The following is a 27,646-nucleotide window of genomic DNA, read 5'->3' as shown; positions in this document are numbered from 1 at the left end:
TGCCCTATGGCTTTTAGAATAAGCTTGACAATTTCTATAGAGGTCAGATGGATTTTGATAGGAATTGCTTTGAGTCTATAGACCAATGGGGGAAGTACTACCATCTGAACAATATTAGATCTTCTGATTCATCAACATGGAGTGTCTTTACACTTATTTAGGTCTTCCTAAATTTATTTCAACTATGTTTCATAATTCTCAGAGTATAAGTTTATAAGTTTTCATTTATTTTATTAACTTTACTTCTAAGTATTTTATCTGATGCTATTATAAATGAAATTTTTAAAATTTCTTGTCAGTTTGCTCATTGCTACTGTATAGAAATGCAATTGATTTTTGTATATCAGTCTTGTATCCTGCAACCTTGCTGAACATGTCAATTAGTTTGTTAGTGTATTCCTTATGAGTTTTCTATAAAAACCAATTATCATCAGCCGTCATTTCCTTATTCCAATACAACTTTGCTCCCACCTACCTCCTTGGTGTTATCATCAAATATATATTACATTTCTATATTTTAAAGCCTCAGCAATACAATTAAACAATGTTTTACACAATTGCTTTATAAGTCAGTGAAGGGAAGAAATAATAATTATGCATGTATAATTATGTCTTTTAAAATTAAATAATTATATTTACCAGTGATCTTTGTTTTTTTGTGTACATTCAAATGTCCATCTGTGTTTACTTGTTTTCAGCCTGAAGAACTTTCTTTATTTCTTATAAGGCAGGCATGCAAGCAATGAATACTCTCAATTTTTGTTTCTCTAGGATTGTCGTTTTTTTACCCTTATTTTAGAAAAACAGTCTTGCTGGATACAAAATTCTTAGTTGACAGTTGTTTTTTTGTTCTTTCTTTCAGCACTTTGAATACATCTTTGCACTGTCACTGGTCTTCATTGTTTCTGCTGAGAAGTCAGCTATTGATCATATATTTGACATATTTTTCTCTTGCTGCTTTAAAAGTTTTCTCTTTGTCTTTAGTTTTCAGCATTTGTGCTACGATGTGCCTCGGTATGGATCTTTTTGCATTTATTCCATTTTGCATTCATTGAGCTTCTCGGGTGTGAAGATTAATGTTTCTCAGCAAACTTGGGAAGTTTTCAGCCGTTAAGTCTTCGAATATTTTTCTGCTCCTTTCTTTCTCCTCTCCTTCTAATACTCCCATTACATTTATGTTAGTGTCACACATTTCTGTGAAGCTCTGCTTATTTTTCTTCATTTTCTTTTCTGTTTTTTAGATTGCATAATACCTATTGATATATCTTCAAGTATACTAACTCTTTCTTTCTGAAAGTTCAAATCTATTGTTGAGCTTGTCTAAATTTTTCATTTCAGTAATAGCCTTTCAACTGCAGAATTCTACTTGATCCCTTTTTAATTTCTAACTCTTTATTGATATTTTCTATTTGATGAGACATTGTCTTCATGTCATCCTCCCTTTACTTATTTAAATATGGTTTTATTCAGGTTTTTGAACATATTTACAATGGTTACTTTGAACCATTTAACCAGTCTGTTAAATATGACCATTGGTTCCTTTTATAAGGAGTTTCAGTGCCCTGCCTTTTCCCTGCTTCTGGGCCATGCTTTCCTGTTTCTTTTCAAGTCTTGAAATTTTTTCTTGAAAATTGGATATTTTAGGTAATATACTGCAGTAATTCTGAATACTAATTTCCCTCCTCCCTCTCTCAGACTTGTTTTTAGTTCTTTGCTCATTTATTTGTTTTGTGACTTGGATAAGCTATTTTTGTGAGTCAGTTTCCTCCACAGTGTAAATCTTTGGTGTCACTCCTCAGAGGAGAGGGCACAGTTTTAAACATGAGCTCAGTCATCTTGGATGACAGTGGTTTTAGCAGGGCTCACTTTGTCTCATTCTGTATCTCTCTATTAAGATGTCTGCCTCATTCTGGTTTAAAACCCAGCTCATTAGTCTCTACTAATTATCAGTTGATTTCTCCATTATTACTGACACTATCTTGCAACATAAATTTTCAGCCATCTAATTAGATTAAATTCTGGCAGAGGCAGTTTTTTTTTTATTAATTAACGGAAAAAAAGAAATTAACCCAACATTTAGAAATCATACCATTCTACATATGCAATCAGTAATTCTTAACATCATCACATAGATGCATGATCATCGTTTCTTAGTACATTTGCATCAGTTTAGAAGAACTAGCAACACAAGCGAAAAAGATATAGAATGTTAATATAGAGAAAAAAAATAAAAGTAATAATAGTAAGAACAAAACAAAACAAAACAAAACAAAACAAAAACCTATAGCTCGGATGCAGCTTCATTCAGTGTTTTAACATGATTACTTTACAATTAGGTATTATTGTGCTGTCCATTTTTGAGTTTTTGTATCTAGTCCTGTTGCACAGTCTGTATCCCATCAGCTCCAATTACCCATTATCTTACCCTGTTTCTAACTCCTGCTGAACTCTGTTACCAATGACATATTCCAAGTTTATTCTCGAATCTTGATTCACATCATTGGGACCATACAGTATTTGTCTTTTAGTTTTTGGCTAGACTCACTCAGGAAATGTTCTCTAGGTCCATCCATGTTATTACATGCTTCATAATTTTATCCTGTCTTAAAGCTGCATAATATTCCATCGTATGTATATACCACAGTTTGTTTAGCCGCTCATCTGTTGATGGACATTTTGGCTGTTTCCATCTCTTTGCAATTGTAAATAACGCTGCTATAAACATTGGTGTGCAAATGTCCGTTTGAGTTTTTCCCCTTAATTCCTTTGAGTACATTCCCAGCAATGGTATTGCTGGGTCGTATGGCAATTCTATATTCAGCTTTTTGAGGAACCACCAAACTGTCTTCCACAGTGGTTACACCATTTGGCATTCCCACCAACAGTGGATAAGTGTGCCTCTTTCACCGCATCCCCTCCAGCCCTTGTCATTTTCTGTTTTGTTGATAATAGCCATTCTGGTGGGTGTGAGATGATATCTCATTGTGGTTTTGATTTGCATTTCTCTAATGGCCAGGGACATTGAGCATCTCTTCATGTGCCTTTTGGCCATTTGTATTTCCTCCTCTGAGAGGTGTCTATTCAAGTCTTTTTCCCATTTTGTAATTGGGTTGGCTGTCTTTTTGTTGTTGAGTTGAACAATCTCTTTATGAATTCTGGATACTAGACTTTTATCTGATATGTCATTTCCAAATATTGTTTCCCATTGTGTAGGCTGTCTTTCTACTTTCTTGATGAAGTTCTTTGATGCACAAAAGTGTTTAATTTTGAGGAGTTCCCATTTATTTATTTCCTTCTTCAGTGCTCTTGCTTTAGGTTTAAGGTCCATAAAACTGCCTCCAATTGTAAGATTCATAAGATATCTCCCTACATTTTCCTCTAACTGTTTTATGATCTTAGACCTAATGTTTAGATCTTTGATCCATTTTGAGTTAACTTTTGTGTAGGGTGTGAGATATGGGTCTTCCTTCATTCTTTTGCATATGGATATCCAGTTCTCTAGGCACTATTTATTGAAGAGACTGTTCTGTCCCAGGTGAGTTGGCTTGACTGCCTTATCAAAGATCAAATGTCCATAGATGAGAGGGTCTATATCTGAGCACTCTATTCGATTCCATTGGTCGATATATCTATCTTTATGCCAATACCATGCTGTTTTGACCACTGTGGCTTCATAATATGCCTTAAAGTCAGGCACTGCAAGACCTCCAGCTTCGTATTTTTTCCTCAAGGTGTTTTTAGCAATTCAGGGCACCCTGCCCTTCCAGATAAATTTGCTTATTGGTTTTTCTATTTCTGAAAAATAAGTTGTTGGGATTTTGATTGGTATTGCATTGAATCTATAGATCAATTTAGGTAGGATTGAAATCTTAACTATATTTAGTCTTCCAATCCATGAACACGGTATGCCCTTCCATCTATTTAGGTCTTCTGTGATTTCTTTTAGCAGTTTTTTGTAGTTTTCTTTATATAGGTTTTTTGTCTCTTTAGTTAAATTTATTCCTAGGTATTTTATTCTTTTAGTTGCAATTGTAAATGGGATTCGTTTCTTGATATCCCCCTCTGCTTGTTCATTACTAGTGTATAGAAATGCTACAGATTTTTGAATGTTGATCTTGTAACCTGCTACTTTGCTGTACTCATTTATTAGCTCTAGTAGTTTTGTTGTGAATTTTTCCGGATTTTCGACGTATAGTATCATATCGTCTGCAAACAGTGATAGTTTTACTTCTTCCTTTCCAATTTTGATGCCTTGTATTTCTTTTTCTTGTCTAATTGCTCTGGCTAGAACCTCCAACACAATGTTGAATAATAGTGGTGATAGTGGACATCCTTGTCTTGTTCCTGATCTTAGGGGGAAAGTTTTCAATTTTTCCCCATTGAGGATGATATTAGCTATGGGTTTTTCATATATTCCCTCTATCATTTTAAGGAAGTTCCCTTGTATTCCTATCCTTTGAAGTATTTTCAACAGGAAAGGATGTTGAGTCTTGTCAAATGCCTTCTCTGCATCAATTGAGATGATCATGTGATTTTTCTGCTTTGATTTGTTGATATGGTGTATTACATTAATTGATTTTCTTATGTTGAACCATCCTTGCATACCTGGGATGAATCCTACTTGGTCATGATGTATAATTCTTTTAATGTGTTGTTGGATTCGATTTGCTAGAATTTTATTGAGGATTTTTGCATCTATATTCATTAGAGAGATTGGCCTGTAGTTTTCTTTTTTTGTAATATCTTTGCCTGGTTTTGGTATGAGGGTGATGTTGGCTTCATAGAATGAATTAGGTAGTTTTCCCTCCGCTTCGATTTTTTTGAAGAGTTTGAGGAGACTTGGTACTAATTCTTTCTGGAATGTTTGATAGAATTCACATGTGAAGCCGTCTGGTCCTGGACTTTTCTTTTTAGGAAGCTTTTGAATGACTAATTCAATTTCTTTACTTGTGATTGGTTTGTTGAGGTCATCTATGTCTTCTTGAGTCAAAGTTGGTTGTTCATGTCTTTCCAGGAACCCATCCATTTCCTCTAAATTGTTGTATTTATTAGCGTAAAGTTGTTCATAGTATCCTGTTATTACCTCCTTTATTTCTGTGAGGTCAGTAGTTATGTCTCCTCTTCCATTTCTGATCTTATTTATTTGCATCCTCTCTCATCTTCTTTTTGTCAATCTTGCTAAGGGCCCATCAATCTTATTGATTTTCTCATAGAACCAACTTCTGGCCTTATTGATTTTCTCTATTGTTTTCATGTTTTCAATTTCATTTATTTCTGCTCTAATCTTTGTTATTTCTTTCCTTTTGCTTGCTTTGGGATTAGTTTGCTGTTCTTTCTCCAGTTCTTCCAAGTGAACAGTTAATTCCTGCATTTTTGCCTTTTCTTCTTTTCTGATATAGGCATTTAGGGCAATAAATTTCCCTCTTAGCACTGCCTTTGCTGCGTCCCATAAGTTTTGATATGTTGTGTTTTCATTTTCATTCACCTCGAGGTATTTGCTAATTTCTCTAGCAATTTCTTCTTTGACCCACTCGTTGTTTAGGAGTGTGTTGTTGAGCCTCCATGTATTTGTGAATTTTCTGGCACTCCGCCTATTCTTGATTTCCAACTTCATTCCTTTATGATCCGAGAAAGTGTTGTGTATAATTTCAATCTTTTTAAATTTGTTAAGACTTGCTTTGTGACCCAACATATGGTCTATCTTTGAGCACTTGAAAAAAAGGTGTATCCTGCTGTTGTGGGATGTAATGTCCTATAAATGTCTGTTAAGTCTAGCTCATTTATAGTAACATTCAGATTCTCTATTTCTTTATTGATCCTCTGTCTAGATGTTCTGTCCATTGATGAGAGTGGTGAATTGAAGTCTCCAACTATTATGGTATATGAGTCTATTTCCCTTTTCAGTGTTTGCAGTGTATTCCTCACGTATTTTGGGGCATTCTGGTTCGGTGCATAAATATTTATGATTGTTACGTCTTCTTGTTTAATTGTTCCTTTTATTAGTATATAGTGTCCTTCTTTGTCTCTTTTAACTGCTTTACATTTGAAGTCTAATTTGTTGGATATTAGTGTAGCCACTCCTGCTCTTTTCTGGTTGTTATTTGCATGAAATATCTTTTCCCAACCTTTCACTTTCAACCTATGTTTATCTTTGGGTCTAAGATGTGTTTCCTGTAGACAGCATATAGAAGGATCCTGTTTTTTAATCCATTCTGCCAATCTATGTCTTTTGATTGGGGAATTCAGTCCATTGACATTTAGTGTTATTACTGTTTGGATAATATTTTCCTCTACCATTTTGCCTTTTGTATTATATATATCATATCTGATTTTCCTTCTTTCTACACTCTTCTCCATACCTCTCTCTTCTGTCTTTTTGTATCTGACTCTAGTGCTCCCTTTAGTATTTCTTGCAGAGCTGGTCTCTTGGTCACAAATTCTCTCAGTGACTTTTTGTCTGAGAATGTTTTAATTTCTCCCTCATTTTTGAAGGATAATTTTGCTGGATATAGGAGTCTTGGTTGGCAGTTTTTCTCTTTTAGTAATTTAAATATATCATCCCACTGTCTTCTAGCTTCCATGGTTTCTGCTGAGAAATCTACACATAGTCTTATTGGGTTTCCCTTGTATGTGATGGATTGTTTTTCTCTTGCTGCTTTCAAGATCCTCTCTTTCTCTTTGACCTCTGACATTCTAACTAGTAAGTGTCTTGGAGAATGCCTATTTGGGTCTAATCTCTTTGGGGTGCGCTGCACTTCTTGGATCTGTAATTTTAGGTCTTTCATAAGAGTTGGGAATTTTTCAGTGATAATTTCTTCCATTAGTTTTTCTCCTCCTTTTCCCTTCTCTTCTCCTTCTGGGACACCCACAACACGTATATTTGTGCGGTTCATATTGTCCTTGAGTTCCCTGATACCCTGTTCAAATTTTTCCATTCTTTTCCCTATAGTTTCTGTTTCTTTTTGGAATTCAGATGTTCTATCCTCCAAATCACTAATTCTATCTTCTGTCTCTTTAAATCTATCATTGTAGGTATCCATTGTTTTTTCCATCTTTTCTACTTTATCCTTCACTTCCATAAGGTCTGTGATTTGTTTTTTCAGTTTTTCTATTTCTTCTTTATGTTCAGCCCATGTCTTCTTCATGTCCTCCCTCAATTTATCGATTTCATTTTTGAAGAGGTTTTCCATTTCTGTTCGTATATTCAGCATTAGTTGTCTCAGCTCTTGTATCTCATTTGAACTATTGGTTTGTTCCTTTGACTGGGCCATATTCTCAATCTTCTGAGCGTGGACCGTTATCTTCTGCTGCTGGCGTCTGGGCATTTAGTCAGATTTCCCTGGGTGTCGGACCCAACAAGGTTGAAAGAATTTTCTGTGAAATCTCTGGGTTCTATTTTTCTTATCCTGCCCAGTAGGTGGCGCTTGTGGCACACGTTTGTCTCACGTGTTTGGAAGGGATCCCCCCGGTCACCGATCTCCGCGACCTGGGGATTTCCGATCCAATTCTTTCCGTTGGTTCGGGGGGCGTGCATGGTGGGGGCGTCAGCCGCCACGGCTTGAGGGGACCCTGTGGCTGGTCACCGCCCGCAGCGGGCCCGGGGAATTCACCACTGGACCAGGAAGTCGCCCACGGGGGAGGGGCGTCGGTCACCGGCTGCCGCGGCCTGTGGAATTCCCCACCAGACCAGGAAGCTGCCCGGGGGGGGGAGGGTCACCGCGGCCTGGGTAGCCCTCTGATCCGAGACTCGTAGCCGGACCAGGAAGCCGCCCGCAAAAGAGGGGCACCGGCCACCTCGGCTTGTGAAACTTGCCTCTCCGAGACTCTCAGCCGGCCCAGGAAGGAGGGAGGGAGAAGCTCCGGCCGCCACAGCTGCCGCTGCTCGGGAAATCGCGCGCCACTCGGGGATCTCACCACAGCCGAGTCTCACAGTCAGACTAGCCAGTCCAGACTGGGGTACGCTGTGTGTCCATTCCCTGTCGTGGCCCCGGGAGCTGTTCTGCACTGTTTCAGTTCACCTAGTAGTTGCTTTGGAGGAGGAAATAAGACGCACGTACCTTACTCTGGCAGAGGCAGTTTTGAGGTCAGTCTTTGAGATTTATCTGACCCTAAGAGAGCTTTCCTTAGGTTGTCTCTTTCTTTGGTTATCTCTGGTGAACAAACTGGCCTATGGTCTAGTTTGTGGCTCTTAATCAAGTAGAACTATTACTTTCAAGAATGGCCTTAAGCTTGAACATCTGTTTTCAATAATGTCAGTTCCTATGGGGAGAGTGTTGTGCTATCTTTTCTTATGGACTGTCTCTCCCCCTGGGTAAACTACTCTGGGAGCTGGGTAGGGCAGTAACCTCTGGTCCTCTTGCATTGCCTCTCCTCATACCTCTGACTTATGAGCAGTGTGGGTGAAGGCAATGAGGGTCCCAATATTGTCAGCTTGTCACACCTGGGGGATAAACGCCTTCATAAAGGTTGTAGTTCACCAGAGGAAGGTAACTCCTAATTTCTCAGCCACATTCACCAGAAATTCAGCCTCTTCAACTTGGACTTGGGGGCATATAAGAAATACTTGTAGCCTGTTTATCCTGGTCAGATACATGTCTGTTTGATGAGGGGAGATGGAACCCCATTTTCTAGAAATATTCACCCAGAGTTAGTGGAGTTATAAGTGGAGGCGGCCATAAATCCCAGCGTGATTTGAACAGTGAATAAAAAAAGTATTTGCAAAGTACCCTTGAGGGAATGGTGAGAAAGGGGTAAAATTCAACTTCCCCAAGTGGAGAATTCTTGATATTCTCACCAGCAAAGCAACAGGCTGAGCCCCCAATCTTGGGGGTTGTACATATGAAACTTAACCCCGCAAAGGATAGGCTAAGCCTACTTAAAATTAGGCCTAAGAGTCACCCCCAAGTCAATCTCTTTTGTTGCTCAGATGTGGCCTCTCTCTCTCAGCCAAGATGACAAGCAAACTCACTGCCCTCCCGTTCTCTACAGAGAACATGACTCCCAGGGGTGTGAACCTTCCTGGCAACATGGGACAGAAATCTTAGAATGAGCTGGGACTCAGCACCAAGGGACTGAGAAAACCTTCTTGACCGAAAGGGGAAAGAGAAAAATGAGACAAAATAAAGTGTCAATAGCTGAGAGATTTCAGAGTCGAGAGGTTATCCTGGAGGTTATTCCTACACATTAAATAGATATCACCTTTTCAGTTAAGGTGTAATGGGGAAGCTGGAGGAAACTGCCTAGAAATGTATGCTGTGTTCCAGTAGCCATGTTTCTTGAAGATGATTGTATAATGATACAGCTTTCACAATATGACTGTGTGATTGTGAAAACCTTGTGTGCCTGATGCTTCTTTTATCTACCTTATAAAACATATGGATTATAAATAAATAAATAACAGGGGAAACAAATGTTAAAATAAATTTAGCAGATTGAAATGCCAGTGATCAATGAAAGGGAGGGGTGGGGGCTATGGTATGTATGAATTTTTTCTGTTTTCTTTTTATTTCTTTGTCTGAATTGATGCAAATGTTCTAAGAAATGATCATGATGATGAATATCCAACTATGTGGTGATATCGTGAATTACTGATTATATATGTAGAACAGAATGATTATATGTTAAGAATGTTTTGTTGTTATATTTTTAAAAAAATAAAAAATCAATTTAAAAATTGGCAAAAAATAAAAAAGAAGTGGGGACGAGGGTAGAGAGAGCATGTTGTGGTTCAAGTGTCACAGATCCTTACTGTTCTTACCAAATTTGCACATGTGTTCTTAAATAAATATTTTTTTATGTGCAGAATAACCTCATACAATTTCCAGAGATTTTAAATGGTTGTCTCTTTTTTTTTTTTTTTTTTTTTTTTGGCACGGGCAGGTACCAGGAATCAAACCGGGGTCTCCAGCATGGCAAGCGAGAACTCTGCCTGCTGAGCCACCATGGCCTGCTCTAAATGGTTATCTTTTTATAGCTTTTGCCAGATTGTCTTCTTTTGTTGGGGAATGGGTCTACAGAGCTCCTCACCCTACTATGCCTGAATTGGAACTCCCTGGAGCAGTTCATTATTTGGGAATTATTCTGGTGCCAGCTGTGCTGTGTGGAAGCTGTTATGTACCCCAGGAAAGGCCATGTTCTTTTAATGCATTTCTGTGAGTGCAGACCTATTGTGGATAGGACCTTTTGGCTATTTCAATTTAAGATGTGACCCACCCCATTCAAGACGGGGCTTAATCCTTTTATAGGAGTCCTTTATGAGAGGATAAATGTCAGAAAAAGCCAAGAGAGCTTGGAGAGAAAAGCCCCAGAGAAGCTAAGAGAAGACCCACAGGACACAAAGAGGAAGCCATTGAATCAGAAGCTGAAAGCAATGAACCCCAGAGTGAAGGACAAGCAGACAACAGCCATGTGCCTTTCCATGTAACAAGGTGTCTCAGATGCTGGCAGCCTTTCTTCAGAGTCCAGGTATTACCCTGCTGATGCCTTAAGTTGGGCATTTTCATTATCTAAGAACTGTAAATTCTGAGTTAATAAATCTCCGTTGTAAAAGCCAACCCATTTCTAGTATATTGCATTCTGGCAGCTTTACCAAACTGAAACACCAGCCTTTAAGATATTTTTCCTACTTTGCTACAATCACTTCTGACCAAATCAGCACTTGGTCAAACTTCTCACTAGAACAACTTGTTCTCAAATAAAATGCTTTATGTCAAATTTCTTGAGCTAAAATTATATACTTTCTGGTTTAGAAACTTGACTCAGTGCTTTGTGCTATATTACATAGCCTCTTATTAATATACCATTCTACATTAATGTATGCTGAAATATTGATCCATTTTCATTTACAAAAGTCTTTAAGATGGGTTCTATAAATAAATATGAGAAAATAAATGTTAAATTGAAAAAACAAAAATAAGTCAGAGAAAAAAATAGAGTACAACAGTACGATAGAGCCAGTATAAGATTAACACAAAATTTATGCCATAAAATCATACACATTCGCTTGCTAGAGGTTTGCTACAAATGTGTCTTAAGAAAATGCTCAAAACCACAATTTACAGTGTCTGAAAGCTTAAAACCCAAACAGTTCCACAGAAGCAGCAGTTATTCCTGATAACATTATAAGACATTTCTCCCATAGCCATCATGAAGAAGATAAGAAATAATATAATGGAAAACCTCCTTAAGGTAAGAAAAATAAAGTATTTTACAGGGCAGTCTCTTATGTTCAATATAAATATATGGCATCACCAGAAACAATGATCAATTTTGTACAACATCAATAAAATTTGATCCTGGCATTCAATTCTGTAATGGTCTGACTGTTGTAGAAACAGATTTTTTTGTATATTAAGGAATGGTTCTACTCACCACTCTGCTAAGGGATATGTGGAAATGCATGAAAGTCCTTCTATTTGTGATAATGGTGTGGGGGATAATCAGCATCCACAGATGCTAAATATATCCTCCAATTCTGCAAAAGTCCTTCAAAGGAAGAATTGTTGCTCTTATAATAACAGCATGAACCCTCCCCCTACTGAGGACGATTGAGTTATAATTTTTAACTTTAAGCTATATTCCTAAGAGAGTCTTCATAGGCCACCATGTGTGTGAGCTGCTGTACTGTGTGGGAGTCTGGGCATGTCCGTATGTGTATGAGTCTGTGGGAAATGAAAGTTTCCTTCCTTAGCCTGTTCAACTGAGGTGCTTTATTTTTAATCTGTTCTACATACGGGACCTATGAATAAGACTTAGTTTAAACCAAATTGAGAAAGACAACCTGCTATTTATCAGAATTCCAGGGTATTGGGGACAAAGCAACAAGGAGAGACAGCAATGGCAAAACCAAGTTGCACAAGGTAAGGAAGAGACTGCAGAATATTGAGTGGGCTAGGGTGGAACTAGAAGACCAAAAAAGGAGGAATGTGACAGAAATAAAAGCTCTCGTGCAATGCAGTCTTCTCAAGATTCCCCCAAATTTTTGGAAATGTAATTAATCTACAATAGGCTTGGGTACTGAGTTAGTTATCGAATGCTGCATAACAAATCGCTCCAAAACTTAGAGTCTTAAAACGTTAATAATTATTTATTATGTCTTTTGATTTCTGTGGATCAGGAATTTAGTAGCAGCATGACTGGGCAGAATGTCAGCTGCAGCTTCCGACAGATGTTGGTTGTACATTTCAGTTATCTAAAGGCTTGGCTGGGACTGGAGGATTTCCTTCCAACGTGGGTGGCTCACATGGCTGGTACACTGATGCTGGATATTGTGGGAGATCTTGGGTCCTCACCATGTGGGCTTCTCAAGGCAGCTTAAGTGTTCTCACTTCATAAAGACTAGCTTCCCCAGAGCAGACAATCCAGAACAGCAAATGGAAGCTGCAATGCCTAGTCTCACAAAGGCCAGATCATTCTTTACAGCCATCGTATTTATTGCTAATGCAGGCCCCAGCCACGTATAATATGAGTAGGTACGACAGAGGAGCCTGAACATAAAGAGCAAAGGTCACTGGGCGCTGTCTTAGAGGTTGTCCATCATGTCTACAGTGTATTTTATTTACCTACTTGTTTGCTCATTTTTATTTTCACAGGAGCCAAAAAATGCAGAAACAGAACAGACACAAAGGGACCATTAAGAAATTTAGGATGGGGATTTGTTAGGGAGGTGAACTAAATATACCTTCATCTTGAAAAAAGTGTTCTGCTAAAACCAAAACAAACAAACAAAAAAAAAAAAAAACAACCATCCAAACCAAAGTTATCAAAACAAAGACAAAAGGTTTATAAACTATCTCAATAGGGGTTAGGAAACTTTTCCGTATAGGGAAAAAGAGTGAACATTTTGGGCTTTGAGAACTACATGATCTCTATTTAACTACTCATACATACGTAATACATAAATAAATGGACATGACTGTTTCAATAAAATTTTATTTAGAAAAACAGAACACATTTGCCTGGGGCCATAGTATGATAACCCCTAATCAGAAGAATGAATACTGGGTTTATCATTTGGATTATCATCTTTGAATACTCTCTCTCTCAGGAAAACTTTTTTTCTATCAGTTTAGAGCAGTGCAGCATTTATGCACTCTGAGACAAGTAACTGGAGTAGACCTAGTCAATACTGCCATTAAATGCCATTCCACATGCTTTAATAATCAGCTGAGCTTGGATAAGAGTCTGAACATTTAGGCCTCCTAAAAACATTAGTAACATTGCTATTTCTTACAAGGGACTCAGTATTTCTCTCTCATAGAAAAGGCAGAAAAATTAGAATAAGCCATTCCTGCTTCCACACATCTCAATAAATAATCTATTTCTACAGCTTAAACTCCTAATGGATTGGAAACATCTGTATGTATATGTTCTGGTTATTGTTTTTACTTGAAGAAGTCCTTTTAAAGTGCTAGGCCAGTTGAGAAATTATTAATGGAGATCATTCATTCTATCAGAAACATAGCTCAAATAAGGTGAGGTTGTGTGTGCTTTCCTGTTTATAATCCCCACTATATATTTTTACCTACATAATAAAATTCAAATAGGATAAACCATGGCTATTGCTTGGCTGGCACAACGATCACAAGTTGGTTATAACTGGGGGCAAACCAAAGGTTATTATCCAGGGAAATTTTTAGGATCAAATTAGATGCTAAATACATAAATAATTTTGTAAATCTCGAAATACATGTAAATTTTAGCTATCATTAAATTACTACTTGTTTAAATTTTCTCATGTGCATTATCACCCATACCCTTTATGATAGACACTGCTAGCCTCCTACCAATATTCATTCTTTCTGCTTTATTAAAGCAAATCTGATTTTATTTGAAAGGACAAGGTCCTTGGCTAACAAGCATTTCCTTGAACTACCATAAGTATATGTTAGCCTCCTTTGCAACTAGAAGTTCTTGCCAAAGTCTACTAGGGATTTCTGATAACGTTTTGCTTTCCTAACAGAGTTATAACACTCTTTTCCTGGTCCCTTCTAATTTCTTATACCTCCTTGGATTATAGACATAAAATGGTGAGAGAGCAGCCACCTTGCCATCTCGGGGCGCTCATGAAGATGAGAAACATATAAGATGATGGGGACAGAGTGGTGGGGTTCTGAGACACTGATGGCGTTAAAAAGCTATGTAATCTTTGATATTCCTACTTTTTATCTTTTTGTTATTTGAGATAATAAATCCCTATTTAGTTACGCTATTTGGAGTTGTACTTGTTATGTGCAATAAAATACAATCCTAGACAATCCTATATCATCCTGAAAATATAGTTTGACACCTATTTCGACAGGAAGACTTCTGGGATTAATAAAAATAACTAACACTTGCATGGGACTTTGTAGTTTACCAAGCACTTTCACATATATTCTTTCTTTTGATATTCACACCTATCCTGTGAACTGAGTACTCTTTTCTTCACACTCACCTCTCTAGGACTCATACCGTCAGTTTTAGTTTGCTGATGCTGCCAGACTGTTATATACCAGAAATGAACAGGCTTTTTTAAAAGGGGATTTATTTAGTTAAAAATTTACAGTTCGGAGGAAAGGCAGGTAACTTTCATCTGATTTCCTCTGTTACATGGTAAGGCAAAGGATGTCTGCCAGCCTTCCTTCCCAGCTTCTGGGTTCAAATGGCTTTCCCCCAGGCAGTTCCTTTTCGCATCTCCAAATGTCTGGGTCTGTATGCTCAGCTCCTTCTCTTCTGACCTCTCCTTTTAAGCCCCACTTACTGAGGAAGGCACTCCCCTTAGCCGACCACAGATGTAATCAGCCATAAATGAATTTCAGATGCTGATGATTTATGTCCGCAGCAACAGAAAAACTGGGCACACCACTTGGCCAGGGTGACACTTTAACCTTAAGTATCACACCATTCATTCTCACCATGCCAATACACCATAGGCCAATAACTCCCAGGTCCCTCTTTCTAGTCTTGAGCTCTCCTGAGCTCTTGATTTATTTTTCCAACTCTATTCTGGACATCTAACTCAAAGACAAGCACCAAAAAATTTAAACTGTCCAAACATAACTCATTATTTCCCCATTCCATGCCTCCACACACTGTTCCCAATACTCTATATTTCTGATTTCTGTTATTAACACTCAAAACCTAGGAACTGAGAGTTATCCTTAACTCCATGCTTTCTGCCTAAATCAAATAGTAACCAAATCCCACCTGTTGTACAGCAAAAAATGGGTCTCAGGTTTATCTCTGCTTCATGGCCACTGTTTGTATTTGTATCTTTGCCATTTTCTGGTAGACTACTGTTACTACCATTTAACTGGCTCATTCTAAAAAAGTATTCAGTGATTTTTTTCATTTTCATTCATTCATTCATGAAATAGCTACAGAGCACATCCTACATACTAGATATTCGGTTGTTAAAAATATGGTCTCATCCCAGATTCTAACCAGACTCACTCTTCAGAAATAATGAGCACAGCCTGCTCCTCCACAGCTAACACTGATCCCTTGAAAAAAAGACTGGAGAGAATAAAGAGTTGTCCCAAACGAAGCTGCCTCATTCCCCTGGCACCCTGCAGCTTTAGTTGACTAAACCAGAAGTTCTCTTGGCAGGTCTAGTATACACACACTGGTTGTATGTAGCGTACTGTGGATCTGAGGGAGGGGTGATTGTGGATAAGTATTTGTACATACTTTGCTCTCTCCGCCAGCATTCTACCTCTCAAGAACACTGTGTATTAGTTTAGTGTACAGACTTGTAAACAGCTGCTTTCCTCTCAGCTCACACTAGTTTCCATATCCTTTTCTTTTCTGTTTTATTTTTAATTCCTCATTTGTAAAGTTGTCCTAATCTTTCCTAGCTTTTAACTATTCAGAACTCTTTAAGAGTTTTCCTTTGTGGTTTTTAGCTCTTCTCCCTCTAGTCCTGAAGGGTGACTGTATTTTGTATGAATGCATGGCATGATACAACTAATTTAAGAGTCTTTTGTAAGTAAAGTTTGCATTAACTAAAACACACACACACGTATATGGTCTCAACCAAATTCACCATGTTGCAGGAAGGAGTTAGTGAGCCAAACAAAAGTGAATCAAGTAAATACAGATTTAACAAGTGATTTATTATCCTACTATTGAAAATGTAAAGTAATAGGAATAACTTATCTGGCATTGTAATGAATCAGTAGGAAACACTTTAGAAAAACTAATTCATTTAAACTTGATTTTTTTAGAAATTTAAGCAAAACAAAAGTATTGCTTTAACTTATCAAATTACTTATCAAATTAATCATGATAATGAATCAGATGTTCAGTAAGAATGTGGCATTACTTAGCAAGATCAAAAGGGTTAAAACAGAGAATTTATAACAGTGAATACCAAAATGTGTTCTGTGGAGTAAAGCTTCTAGGGATGTAACTACTTCCAAAAAGCTTTTTGTTGTGAAACAAGTTTGGGAAACATTATATTAAATAAAAATTTTAAAGTTTCCATATTGTAAGACTTCTCTGAGTCCCTAATATGCTCTGTGAATCTTCCTAGATAGCAGTAGCATACCTAATTTTCCCCTAATTTCTTGATCACAGAAACCATTTTGAACAGCATCTCCTTGACTCACAAGACACACTTTGGGAAATACTGATTGAAAGCACTAAACTGTTTACTAAGAACATGTTGTGAACAGACAATTCACTCGGAGGTCTGGATGAACAATGAACTTCAAGAGAAAAACACTTATCAAATTAATCATGATAATAAATCAGATGTTCAGTAAGAATGCGGCATTACTTAGCAAGATCAAAAGGCTTCAAACAGAGCATTAATAACTGAAATAAAAATATGGAACTCACCTTGAACCTACAAAAAAGTTTTACACAATAAAGAGATATGTTCCAGCTCATGAAATGGCTCCAGCAAACTGCCTGGATGCTTGGCAATTCATTCTGCAACCTGGCATAGACCCAGAATATAAAATAAGAAAAATTTAATATTAATGCCTGGTGTATTTTGTAAAAGCTCCAGCTAAAACGGGGTTAGAAAAGTACACTGGTTTTTCAAAAGACAAACCGTTTTTCTGAGGATTAGATGATAGTAAATTATGTTACCTCCTTGGAAAATAACATCAAGTCTTGTATTAGGGAACTCAAAAGTTATACTATAACCTTAAGGAATAAAGGGCAATTTGACCAAAGACAACTGAAAAGATAAGAGTCCACTGAGACCCAACAACATAGGGCAAATAAGGGAATCATACCACTGTTTTACACCCGTCCAGGAATTTTTCTTTAATCAAGTACTCGCATCCTTTTCTCCAGATAAACTGCCTTTCAAAAATCCTTTTATTTTGTACCCACAACACAACATCAGGGTGTGTGTACTTCACACACACTCTCTGCTCAAAATTTTGAACTTTCTCTTTTGAAGTCCCAAAGCGTCAGGCTTCTGAATTAAAGACTGGCCCCAAGCCACTAAGTTCAGAGGAAATAAAAAGAAAACCCCAGTTGACGGCACTAAGCAAGTCGCCTAACTCCTTTAGCCTCCCCAGCAGAAAGTTACCTCCCTGACAAATGGCCCGGGGCTGATCCCCCATCTCCCTCCTTCCACCTCACCCAAGGGTTTCCACGCAGACCCCCTAGAGTCCAGCGCGGCAAGATGGCGGGGCTGGGCAGGGGGCGCGGGCGGCAGACGCTCATCCCAACAGCCGGAGCGGTGGGACCCTAAGAAAGGATGCTAGGTACTCCCATTTGTGGGGTTTTTCGTTTGTCCCGAGATGGTGAATGTGGCAATAACCTTCGCTCCCAAGCCATTACAGGAAGCAGAGCCTGGCCCTCACTCACCGCGGCGCTCGGGGTCGCTCGGGGCCGAGCTGGTTGCTAGGGACGCCGCGTGCGTCGCTCTGGAGCCGGAAGGTTTTGCTCTCCTACCACGCGGGCCCCGGGCGCAGCCAATCGCGACTTTAGGGGCAATGCCGTGTTTCCCTCCCCGCCTCCGCTACATTTGTGTTCAGTTTCGAAAAAATAAATGCAATGTTTGTGAAAGATTTTCTTAACCTTTCAAATAAATCTCACACAGGTAGTAATGATCCATCTTATATACTGCACTTACGTGGACTATCCAGCTAGTAGCCGCGGCAAGGCTTGGCAGTTCTCTTGTATCTCTACACATTTTTCTTTTTCCTCCAAAGCTTCGCCAAAACATAGAATCTACACTTAAAAAATTAAAAAGTACGCCTGCTATACAAAAGTAGCTATGTTTTTTAAATCAAATTGCTGCTCTTAAACTTTTATTTTGTTTTATTTTATTTATTTATTTTTTTGTTCATTCTTGTTTGTCTTTTGTTGCTCTTACACTTTTACATAGGAAATCTGGAGTCGTCCTCTATCCTTGTAAGCAAAGTACGCAGTGTTCTCCTACGTAATGAACGCTAGGGGGCTATGCGAACGCAAAAGAATGTCTCTTTTTAAAGCTATTAACCAATAAAATTATCTAATTTAAGTCTTATAAAATTCCTATGTCTACCAGTGGGCGAGTAGGTTGATACATTCTACAAATGTTCACTTTTTTTTTAAGTATATGGAAGAAAAAGGAAAAATCATTTCTGATTAAATCCAGCTAATATGCAAGGGTTGTCCTGGTGAAGAAAATAGCCTTAAAAAAATTAAATTCCCGATGCCTGCCCATGCAAAAAAACAAAAACAAAAAAACAATTTAAAATTTCAACAGAGAATTTAGCCAATGTAAACTTGAAATACAGCAATTCTGAATTACGATACCGTCTGTAATATGAAACAAATAAATCTTATTTGCTTGTTCTCTTTTGACCACGTATTTATGAGCAAAATTTCAATATCTGATACCAGGCTTTTCTGAAACATAACCTTCCCATTTCATCAGTAAGTTGAGAGTAAGAAAAATTAAATTATTGAGAAAAACTATAATAAGTATGTCTTAGAGATCAGATCCTCAAGCACCAACCTAAATATAATGTGCTTCAAAAAAAGAGAACAAATTTTTAAAATCATAAGATCAAAAAATTAATAAGGGAAAAAAGGAAAACTTTTTTGATCCAAAAAAAGACCTGAGGCAGCAGATGAAGTGTGCTTATCATATTCCAAATAAAATTAATATGGAAAAGCTGCTGCACATAAAAATAGTCTGATTTTTTTTCCTCAAAAGATGTAGGAGAAATGTTAAAAACATAAAAAATACAAATTGTTAACTAGTTATTCACAAAGAAATAAGAAGCAGATTGACCAAAAAATTCTTCTCTATTATATAAAAAGAAGTTGGTGATTCTACTAAGAATCTAGAGACATATTTTTATACCAGGAAGAATTCACAATTCCTCCCCCTCTCCTGGTACACTTTAAAATTAAACCACTCAAAATAAACCACTTAAAGGGCAGACACATCAAAATTAAGAGCTGAAAATGTAGAAATGAAAGAACTGATGGTGAGTTTTAAACCAGATAGACCTGAACAATTTTCTCATGGCCACAAAATCGCATGGCAAAAATTTTCAAAAGAAATTATCTATTTATAGCTCTTTAAATCCAGGTTAAAATAATGAAGTACGAGAAAGGAAAGGGGATATTTGTCATTTTTCATAAAGAAGAGTAAAATAAAGATGTTCTGCTATTGTAGGGGTGGGGTGAAGGGTTGAGTTAGATCCTGAATTCACACCATACACTGAATGACAGATCTCAAAAAGAGAAAAACAAATCCTGTTTTTGGACAAGAATATTTAGTGGCATAACTACAGACCCCAGCAAATAGAAAAATGAATCCTCAAAAAAGCATTTAAATAAAAAATCTGACTTCTTAAGGTTGGTATATAAATTTTATGCAAGTGTCCTAAATTGTGTGTTTATGTGTGTTTTGACTGAACAGGGGTAAAGAATGGAATGGCTTTAAAGTTTATTTGGAGGAATAAATGGCAGACTAGTCAAGAAAATTAAGAAAACAAGAAGAGTGTTTGGTTTATCATATGCGGTAGTTTGAAGCTATATGATTCCAGAAAAACATGTTCTTAAATCTAATCCATTCCTGTGAATGTGAACCTATTTTAACTAGGACCTTTTGAGAAGGTTACTTTGGTTAAGAAGGTGTGGCCCACCTTCTTAACTGTGTAGGGTGGGGATGAGCCACGGAGGGAACAGCCTGAAGTTGAAACCAATGAACCTAAAATTTGAGAAGGGAGAGGCCAAAAGAGGCTGCCATGTGCCTTGCCATGTGACAGAGGAGCCAAGGATCTCAGGTACCCAGCCCCAAACCCCAGTCTTCAGGAAGAAAGCAAGTATTTTCTTTTAGCTTCAAAACCTTAAGCTAATAAATTCCTATTGTTTCAGCCAATGCATCATACGGTATTTGCTTGAGCAGCTTAGGAAACTAAAACCTCATATATTAAAACTTACAGGAAAATCCTTTAAGTTATTGGTCCATATTTATCAGTAGAACAATTTAGTAAGGAAAAGCAGTAAAGAGTTTGGGCACAATTTGGAAGAAAACAAATTTGCACCACTATCTCACAACATAGCAAAAATAAATTCAGAGGGATTAAGATGTAAAAGTAAGGCATAATAATTTAACATTTTTTCAGGTAATATCAGTATAACCTTAGAGTCAAGAAAAAATGGTAAGCAGATAGGAAACACAATAATCTAAAAAAAAAGAAATAGTAAAAATTTTATAAGAAAAAATAAAAATAACAAAATCTTATCTTCCCTTTCTCCCCCTAATCCACCATCCACAGAATTTTTGAAAACTCAAATCTAGTTATTTTATTCCAAATTTAAAATCCTGAAATGGCACTTAATTCTCTCAGCATGTGAAAATGTTTCTAAAGACCTTAGAATGGCACAATTCTGCTTTCGAAAACTGCCTACTTCTCCAGTTGTATTTTATTTAACCACTCTTCTTTTCACACTCCACATTTTTGTCATAGCAACTTCTTTTAAGTTTCCTGAACACAGTATAAGTTGTTCCATCATAATAACTTTATACACACTCTTTCTCTGTCTAAAATAATACCTACTCACCCCTGCCACTGCTACTACACACATGCACACACACACACATACACACACACACACACTCCACTGTGCCCCCAATATCCCAACACACACTACCTCATATCAAGACTCAGACATTGGATAGTTGTTGGTGTTTGCCTTGCAGCATCTGATCCTCCTTCCATGCTATCTGGAGGAATTCCTTGTCATATGTAATCTGAATGAGAAACATTATCCCATCTTCCACTACAGAAGTTATATTAGGCAGAAAGGCTACAATGATATCTGTCCTCTCAGAACTCAAAATATGAATAGTCTTGGCCAAGTGGATACTCTAACCTAGGACTCTGAATTTTGATCAAGTAGAAGTAGCAATAGTCACGTTCAGGGCAATGCAACAAGCATCCTTATCAAATTTTTCCCATCAAAAGACAGTCATGGGGCAGTGCTCAGTGGCAGAATTCTCTCCTGACATGCCAGAGACCTGGGTTTGATTCCTGGTGCCTGCCCATGCAGAAAAAAAAAAAAAAAAAGACAAGACGGTCATGTTATTTCCTATTTCTTGGCCTTCCAGAGCAACATTTGTTCCTGTTCACATTCCATGCCTGTCTTTCAGCCTTCCATCAAAACTATAAGCCCTGGCTATTACTTTGATATATCGCCTGCTTTTAATGTAGCACATTAAGTTTGTCATTTATAACGGAAAGAATCCTAAGTGAAATATTCACCATGGGAGCCACGTCCTTCTAGAAGCCTTCCAATTCTATGGCCTTCTCTCTCAGGATAACCTGGGGTCACAGTTCAATCTTTTTGTGGCACTCTGATTAACCCCTTTACATAGCACTTATCAAAATTTCATGTAAAATAATCTGCATAGTGAGTGCTCACTAAATTGTTGTAAAAGAGATTTTAACACTTCAACTGCTGTGTGAAACCAAAGGGAGACCTGTTTATTTGGTACAAAATTTTTATTTGGGGTAGTGCATTACCTAATTTAACCTGTGTAGTCAGTTTAGTTGAATACCATAATACACCATAAGTATTCCACAAAAGATTAGTGGAATCCTAAATATGGAGTGAGATTTTATTGGTTTGTCCAGATTAACGTGATGTCCAGATATATCCCAGAGTAATTTGGGCAGTGAATAAAGAAGTATTTGCAAAATCCCCTTGGGAGACTGGGGAGAAAAGAGGAAATATTCAATTTCCACATTTGGAGAAGTTCTGATAGTCTCACAAACAGTGGTGACAACTACATCAGTAAGACTGAGCCCTCGATCTTGGAGTTCACCCCTATGAAACATTCCTGCAAAGGATAGGCTAAGCCTAATTAAAATAAGGCCTAAAAGTCACTTCCAGGGAACTTTTGTTGCTCAGATGTGGCCTCTCAATCTCTCTACACCAACTTGATAGGTGAACTCACTGCCTTCCCCACTATGTGGAACATGATTCCCAGGGGTGTAAATCTCCCTGACACTGTGTGAGATGAGCCAGGACCCAGTGGTCAAGGGATGAGAAAAACTTCTTGACCAAAAGCGGTGTATTAGTTAGGGTTCACTAGAGAAACAGAATCAACAGGGAACACTCGCAAATATAAAATTTATAAAAGTGTCTCACATGACTGCGGGAACGCAGAATCCAAAATCCACAGAGTAGTTTGTGAAGCAGACGACTCCGATGGAGGGTCTGGATGAACTCCACAGGAGAGGCTACCAGCCAAAACAGGAAGAGCCTGTCTCTTCTGAATCCTCCTTATAAGGCTTTCAGTGATTAGATTAAACAAAAATCATCACAGAAGACACGCCCCTTGGCTGATTACAAATGGAATCAGCTGTGGATGCAGCTGACATGATCATGATTTAATTCTATGAAATGTCCTCATCACAACTGACAAGACAGCACTTGCCCAACCACCACTTGTCCAAGTTGACACATGAACCTGACCATGACAGTCCACCCCTTGTCAACTTGCCAACTATACATACCACCTTAAACCATACCTAATTTCTAAATAAAAAAACAATAAAACACACCTTTTTTTTCTAACACCTAACAATACTCAACTGTCCTGCATATAACTAGAAACACATTAAATCTCTCCAGAATAGGGAGCAAATCCTTGGGTAATATTCATTCTTAAACTTGATATCTTACAACTTAAATAGTATAACATGAACAAAACAGCATTACATTCCTCGTTTCTATAACTGATCATGTGGTCGAAGTTCATACTTTTCACTACCTTCTTCCACTACCTATTCCATGTTCCCTTTACCCTCAGGAAGCACTTCAGCTGGCCGTGGTTCTTTGCCTGGTGGAGTAACCCAAACCATCATTCCTGAAGTTTCACAGCCATTGGTAGTCCTGCCACTACCAATGAAACTCTTCTTTACCACCATTATGTGGTTGCAGTCCTACTTCCTCCTGATAGTCAGAGTCAATTACCTCAGACAATAATGTAATCCCCTTCTTGGCTTGTTGATCCAGTGGCATAAGAAGCCCAAAGTGACCAGGTGGCAGTCTTAACTTCCAGTTCAGTGGAATCATTGTTGTTTCTCCTGGAGGAAGCACTCCCCTGTTCGGAACTAAAACCTGTAGTCATCAGAGCTCAGGGTCACAGGGACAGGAAGCAAAAATTTTCCTAGTGGATCACTAGGGGTAATAGTGAGTGGTACCACACCCATTTCCACCCCTTGGTTCCTGGACCCATGGATCCTGGCTATGGGAGAAACAGCACCATACAGGGAACACTGATTCAGAGCATATACAGCTTCCTGGAGAACATTACCCCAGCCTTTCAAGGTATTGCCACCTAGCTGGCAGCGTAATTGAGTTTTCAGAAGGCCATTCCACCATTCTATCAATCCAGCTGCTTCTGGATGATGGGGAACATGGGAAGACCAGAGAATTCCATGAGCATGTGCCCATTCCCACACTTCATTTGCTGTGAAGTGTGTTCCTTGATCCGAAGCAATGCTATGTGGAATACCACGATGATGGATAAGGCATTCTGTAAGCCCGCGGATGGTAGTTTTGGCAGAAGCATTGCGTGCAGGGAAAGCAAAGCCATATCCAGAGTATGTGTGCATTCCAGTTAGAACAAATCGCTGCCCCTTCCATGAAGGGAGTGGTCCAATGTAAGCAACCTGCCACCATGTAGCTGGCTGGTCACCTTGGGGAATGGTGACATATCGGGAGCTGAGTGTGGGTTTCTGCTGCTGGCAGATTGGGCACTCAGCAGTGGCTGTAGCTAGGTCAGCCTTGGTGAGTGGAAGTCCATGTTGCTGAACCCATGCATAACCTCCTTCCCTACCACCATGACCACTTTGTTCATGAGCCCATTGGGCAAGGACAGGAGTTTCTGGGGAAAGAGGCTGACTGGTATCCACAGAACAGGTCATCTTATCCACTTGATTATTAAAATCTTCCTCTGCTGAAGTCACCCTCTGGTGTGCATTCACATGGAACACAAATATCTTCATGTTTTTAGCACACTCAGAAAGGTCTATCCACATAATTCTTTCCCAGACCTCTTTGTCACCAATTTTCCAATTATGGTCTTTCCAAGTCCCTGACCATCCAACCAAACCATTAGCAATAGCACATGAGTCAGTATACAAACACACCTCTGGCTAGTTCTACTTCCAAGCAAAATGAACAACCAGGCGCACTGCTCGAAGATCTGCCCACTAGGAGGATTTCCCCTTGCCACTGTCCTTCAAGGACACCCCAGAAAGGGGTTGTAATGCTGCAGCTGTTCACTTTTAGGTGGAATCTGCATATTGTGCTGAACCATCTGTAAACCAGGCCCGAGTTTTCTCTCTCAGTCAATTCACTGTAAGGAACTCCCCAAGAGGCCATAGCTCTGGTCTGGGAAAGAGAAGGTAATGTGGCAGAAGTGGAAACCATGGGCATTTGAGCCACTTCATGTAACTTACCTGTGCCTTCAGGAACTGTTCTTACCCTATCTCCATGTATACCATTTCCATTTTACAATAGAGAGCTGCTGCACATGCCCAACTTTATAGCTTCGTGGGTCAGCCAACACCCAGCTCATAATGGGCAACTCAGGTCTCATGGTAAATTGGTGGCCCATGGTTAAGCATTCTGTCTCTACTAAGGCCCAGTAGTAGGCCAAAAGCTGTTTCTCAAAAGGAGAGTAGTTATATGCAGCAGATGGTAAGGTTTTGCTCCAAAATCCTGAGGGTCTGCCTTGTGATTCTGCTATAGGGTCCTTCCAAAGGCTCCAGACAGCATCTCTATTTGCCACTGACACTTCCTGCATCATATGGCCTTGGTATCATATGGCCCAAGTGGCAGAACAGCTTGTACAGCAGACTGGACCTGTTGCAGAGCCTCCTCTTGTTCAGTTCCTCACTCAAAATTAGCAGCTTTTCTGGTCACTTGATAAATGGGCCAGAGTAGCACACCCAAATGAGGAATATGTTGTCGCTAAAATCCAAAAAGACCAACTAGGTGTTGTGTCTCTATTTTGGTCGTAGGAGGGGCCAGATGCAGTAACTTATCCTTCATCTTAGAGGGGATATCTCGACATGCCCCACACCACTGGACAACTAGAAATTTCACTGAGGTGGAAGGCCCCTGTATTTTTGTTGGATTTATCACCCATCCTCTGACACACAAATGCCTTACCAGTAAATCTAGAGTAGTTGCTACTTCTTGCTCACTAGGTCCAATCAACATGATATCATCAATATAATGGGCCAGTATTATGCCTCTTGGGAGGGAGAAATGTTAAAGGTCCCTGAAGCAAGATTATGACATCAGGCTGGAGAGCTGATATACCTCTGAGGTAGGACAGTGAAAGTATACTGCTGACCTTGCCAGCTGAAAGCAAACTGTTTCTGGCGGTCCTTACTAATAGCTATTGAGAAGAAAGCATTTCCCAGATTAATAACTGCATACCAGGTACTAGGGGATGTATTAATTTGCTCAAGCAATGATACCACATCTGAAACAGCAGCTGCAATTGGAGTTACCACCTGGTTGAGCTTACGATAATCCACTGTCATCCTCCAAGACCCATCTGTTTTCTGCACAGGCCAAATAGGAGAGTTGAATGAGAATGTGGTGGGAATCACCTCCCCTGCATCCTTCAAGTCCTTAAGAGTGGCAGTAATCTCTGCAATCCCTCCAGGAATCAGGTATTGCTTCTGATTTACTATTTTGCTCAGTACAGGAAGTTCTAGAGGCCTACACTTGGGCTTTCCTACCATAATAGCCCTTACTGCACGAGTTAGAGAGCCAATGTGGGGATTCTGCCAGTTGCTCAGTATGTCTATGCCAATTATACATTCCGGAACTGGGGAAATAACTACAGGATGGGTCCGGGGGCCCACTGGACCTACTGTGAGATGGACCTGAGCTAAAACTCCACTGATCACCTGGCTTCCATAAGCCCCCACTCTGACTGGTGGTCCAGAGTGATGTGTTGGGTCCCCTGGAATTAATGTCACTTCTGAGCCAGTGTCTAATAATCCCTGAAATATCTGATCATTTCCTTTTCCCCAATGCACAGTTACCCTGGTAAAAAAAAGCCGTGGGTCTCCTTGGGGAAGGCTTGGAGGAAGATTAACAGTATAAATTTGTGGCAGTGTAACAGGGTTCTCCCCCAAAGGGTCCTCACTTTCCTTCAAGGGGCTCTGGGTCTGTAAAGTGTTTCAAGTCTGGAAATTGATTAAGGGGCTGTGACTCTGTGTTTTTATAATTCGGGTTAGACTTCTGTTCACTTGACCTAGATCTCTTTTGTTTATACAGCTCAAACAAGAATTAAGTAGACTGCTCTTCTATTGTATTTGTAGGTACCCCATGATTTACTAGTCAATGCCACATATCTCTGCGTGTCATATAATTTTGATGCCTGCTTTGAGTTTGCTGTCTATTATGTTAGCCACGTCTACATGCTGTCTTTGGAGATTAAGTGCTGCCACCTGGCTTCTATCAACCTGGGATCCTGTCATTCCCATTGTGTTTAAGGATTCCAGCTCAGTAACAGCAGTTTCTACAGCAATATCTGACCTACAGAGAAGTGCAACCACAGAGCTCTTTAGGGATGATGGTGCTAGTCTCACAAATTTATTTCTCACTGTTCTGGTAAAAGGTGCATCTTCCGGACATTCCTGGGGTGTGAGAGCAGGCTTTGCATGATAAATCCACTCTAACATTCCAAACCTTCTAAGCCTCTGGATCCCTTCATCTACATTATACCAGGGCAGTTCTGACATTTCAACCTCAGGTAATGTTGGCCACCTTTTGATCCATGTTTCAACCAACCATCCAAACAAACTATTAATACTTTTTCTCACTGCTCGAGCTATATCATTGAATGCAGAAACTCTGCTTAGTGGGCCCTTATCAATAAATTCAGCCTGATCCAGCCTTATATTCCTCCCACCATTATCCCACACCCTTAAAATCCACTGCCACACATATTCTCCTGATTTCTGTCTATATCGATTGGAAAACTCACACTGTTCTTTTGAAGTATAACGTACCTCCTGATGTGTGAAACTTTGTACCTCATCTTTAGGGGCCTCTTGGGACCTTAGTCTAGTTATAGGTCTGGAAGAAATGAGGGGTGGTGGAGGTGGGTCATGAAAAGAATTAGAAATATCTTCCAAGCCATTTGCTTCAGGGACTTCAT

The 27,646-nt window shown here is 38.9% G+C and overlaps 2 protein-coding genes across 3 annotated transcripts in view; one reads left to right on the top strand and one right to left on the bottom strand.

Moving 5' to 3' along the window:
• The window catches only part of TMEM232 (transmembrane protein 232), a 341,832-nt gene extending 323,921 nt beyond the window's left edge, over nucleotides 1–17,911 (bottom strand). Inside the window, exons 1-2 of one of the 2 annotated variants that reach the window (XM_077139001.1) lie at nucleotides 17,809–17,911; nucleotides 16,822–16,921 (exon numbers count right to left, since the gene is read on the bottom strand). The gene's annotated coding sequence lies outside the window, so the exon portion shown is untranslated. The other variant, XM_077139002.1, reaches the window with a different exon arrangement.
• The window catches only part of SLC25A46 (solute carrier family 25 member 46), a 198,499-nt gene that overhangs the window by 122,132 nt on the left and 48,721 nt on the right, over nucleotides 1–27,646 (top strand). The gene's annotated exons all lie outside the window — the stretch shown is intronic.

This window comes from Tamandua tetradactyla, chromosome 21, assembly GCF_023851605.1.
Source record: "Tamandua tetradactyla isolate mTamTet1 chromosome 21, mTamTet1.pri, whole genome shotgun sequence".
NCBI classification, from domain to species: Eukaryota; Metazoa; Chordata; class Mammalia; order Pilosa; family Myrmecophagidae; genus Tamandua; species Tamandua tetradactyla.
The sequence above is the reverse complement of the archived record's forward strand: the minus strand, read 5'-3'. Positions and strand labels throughout refer to the sequence as shown.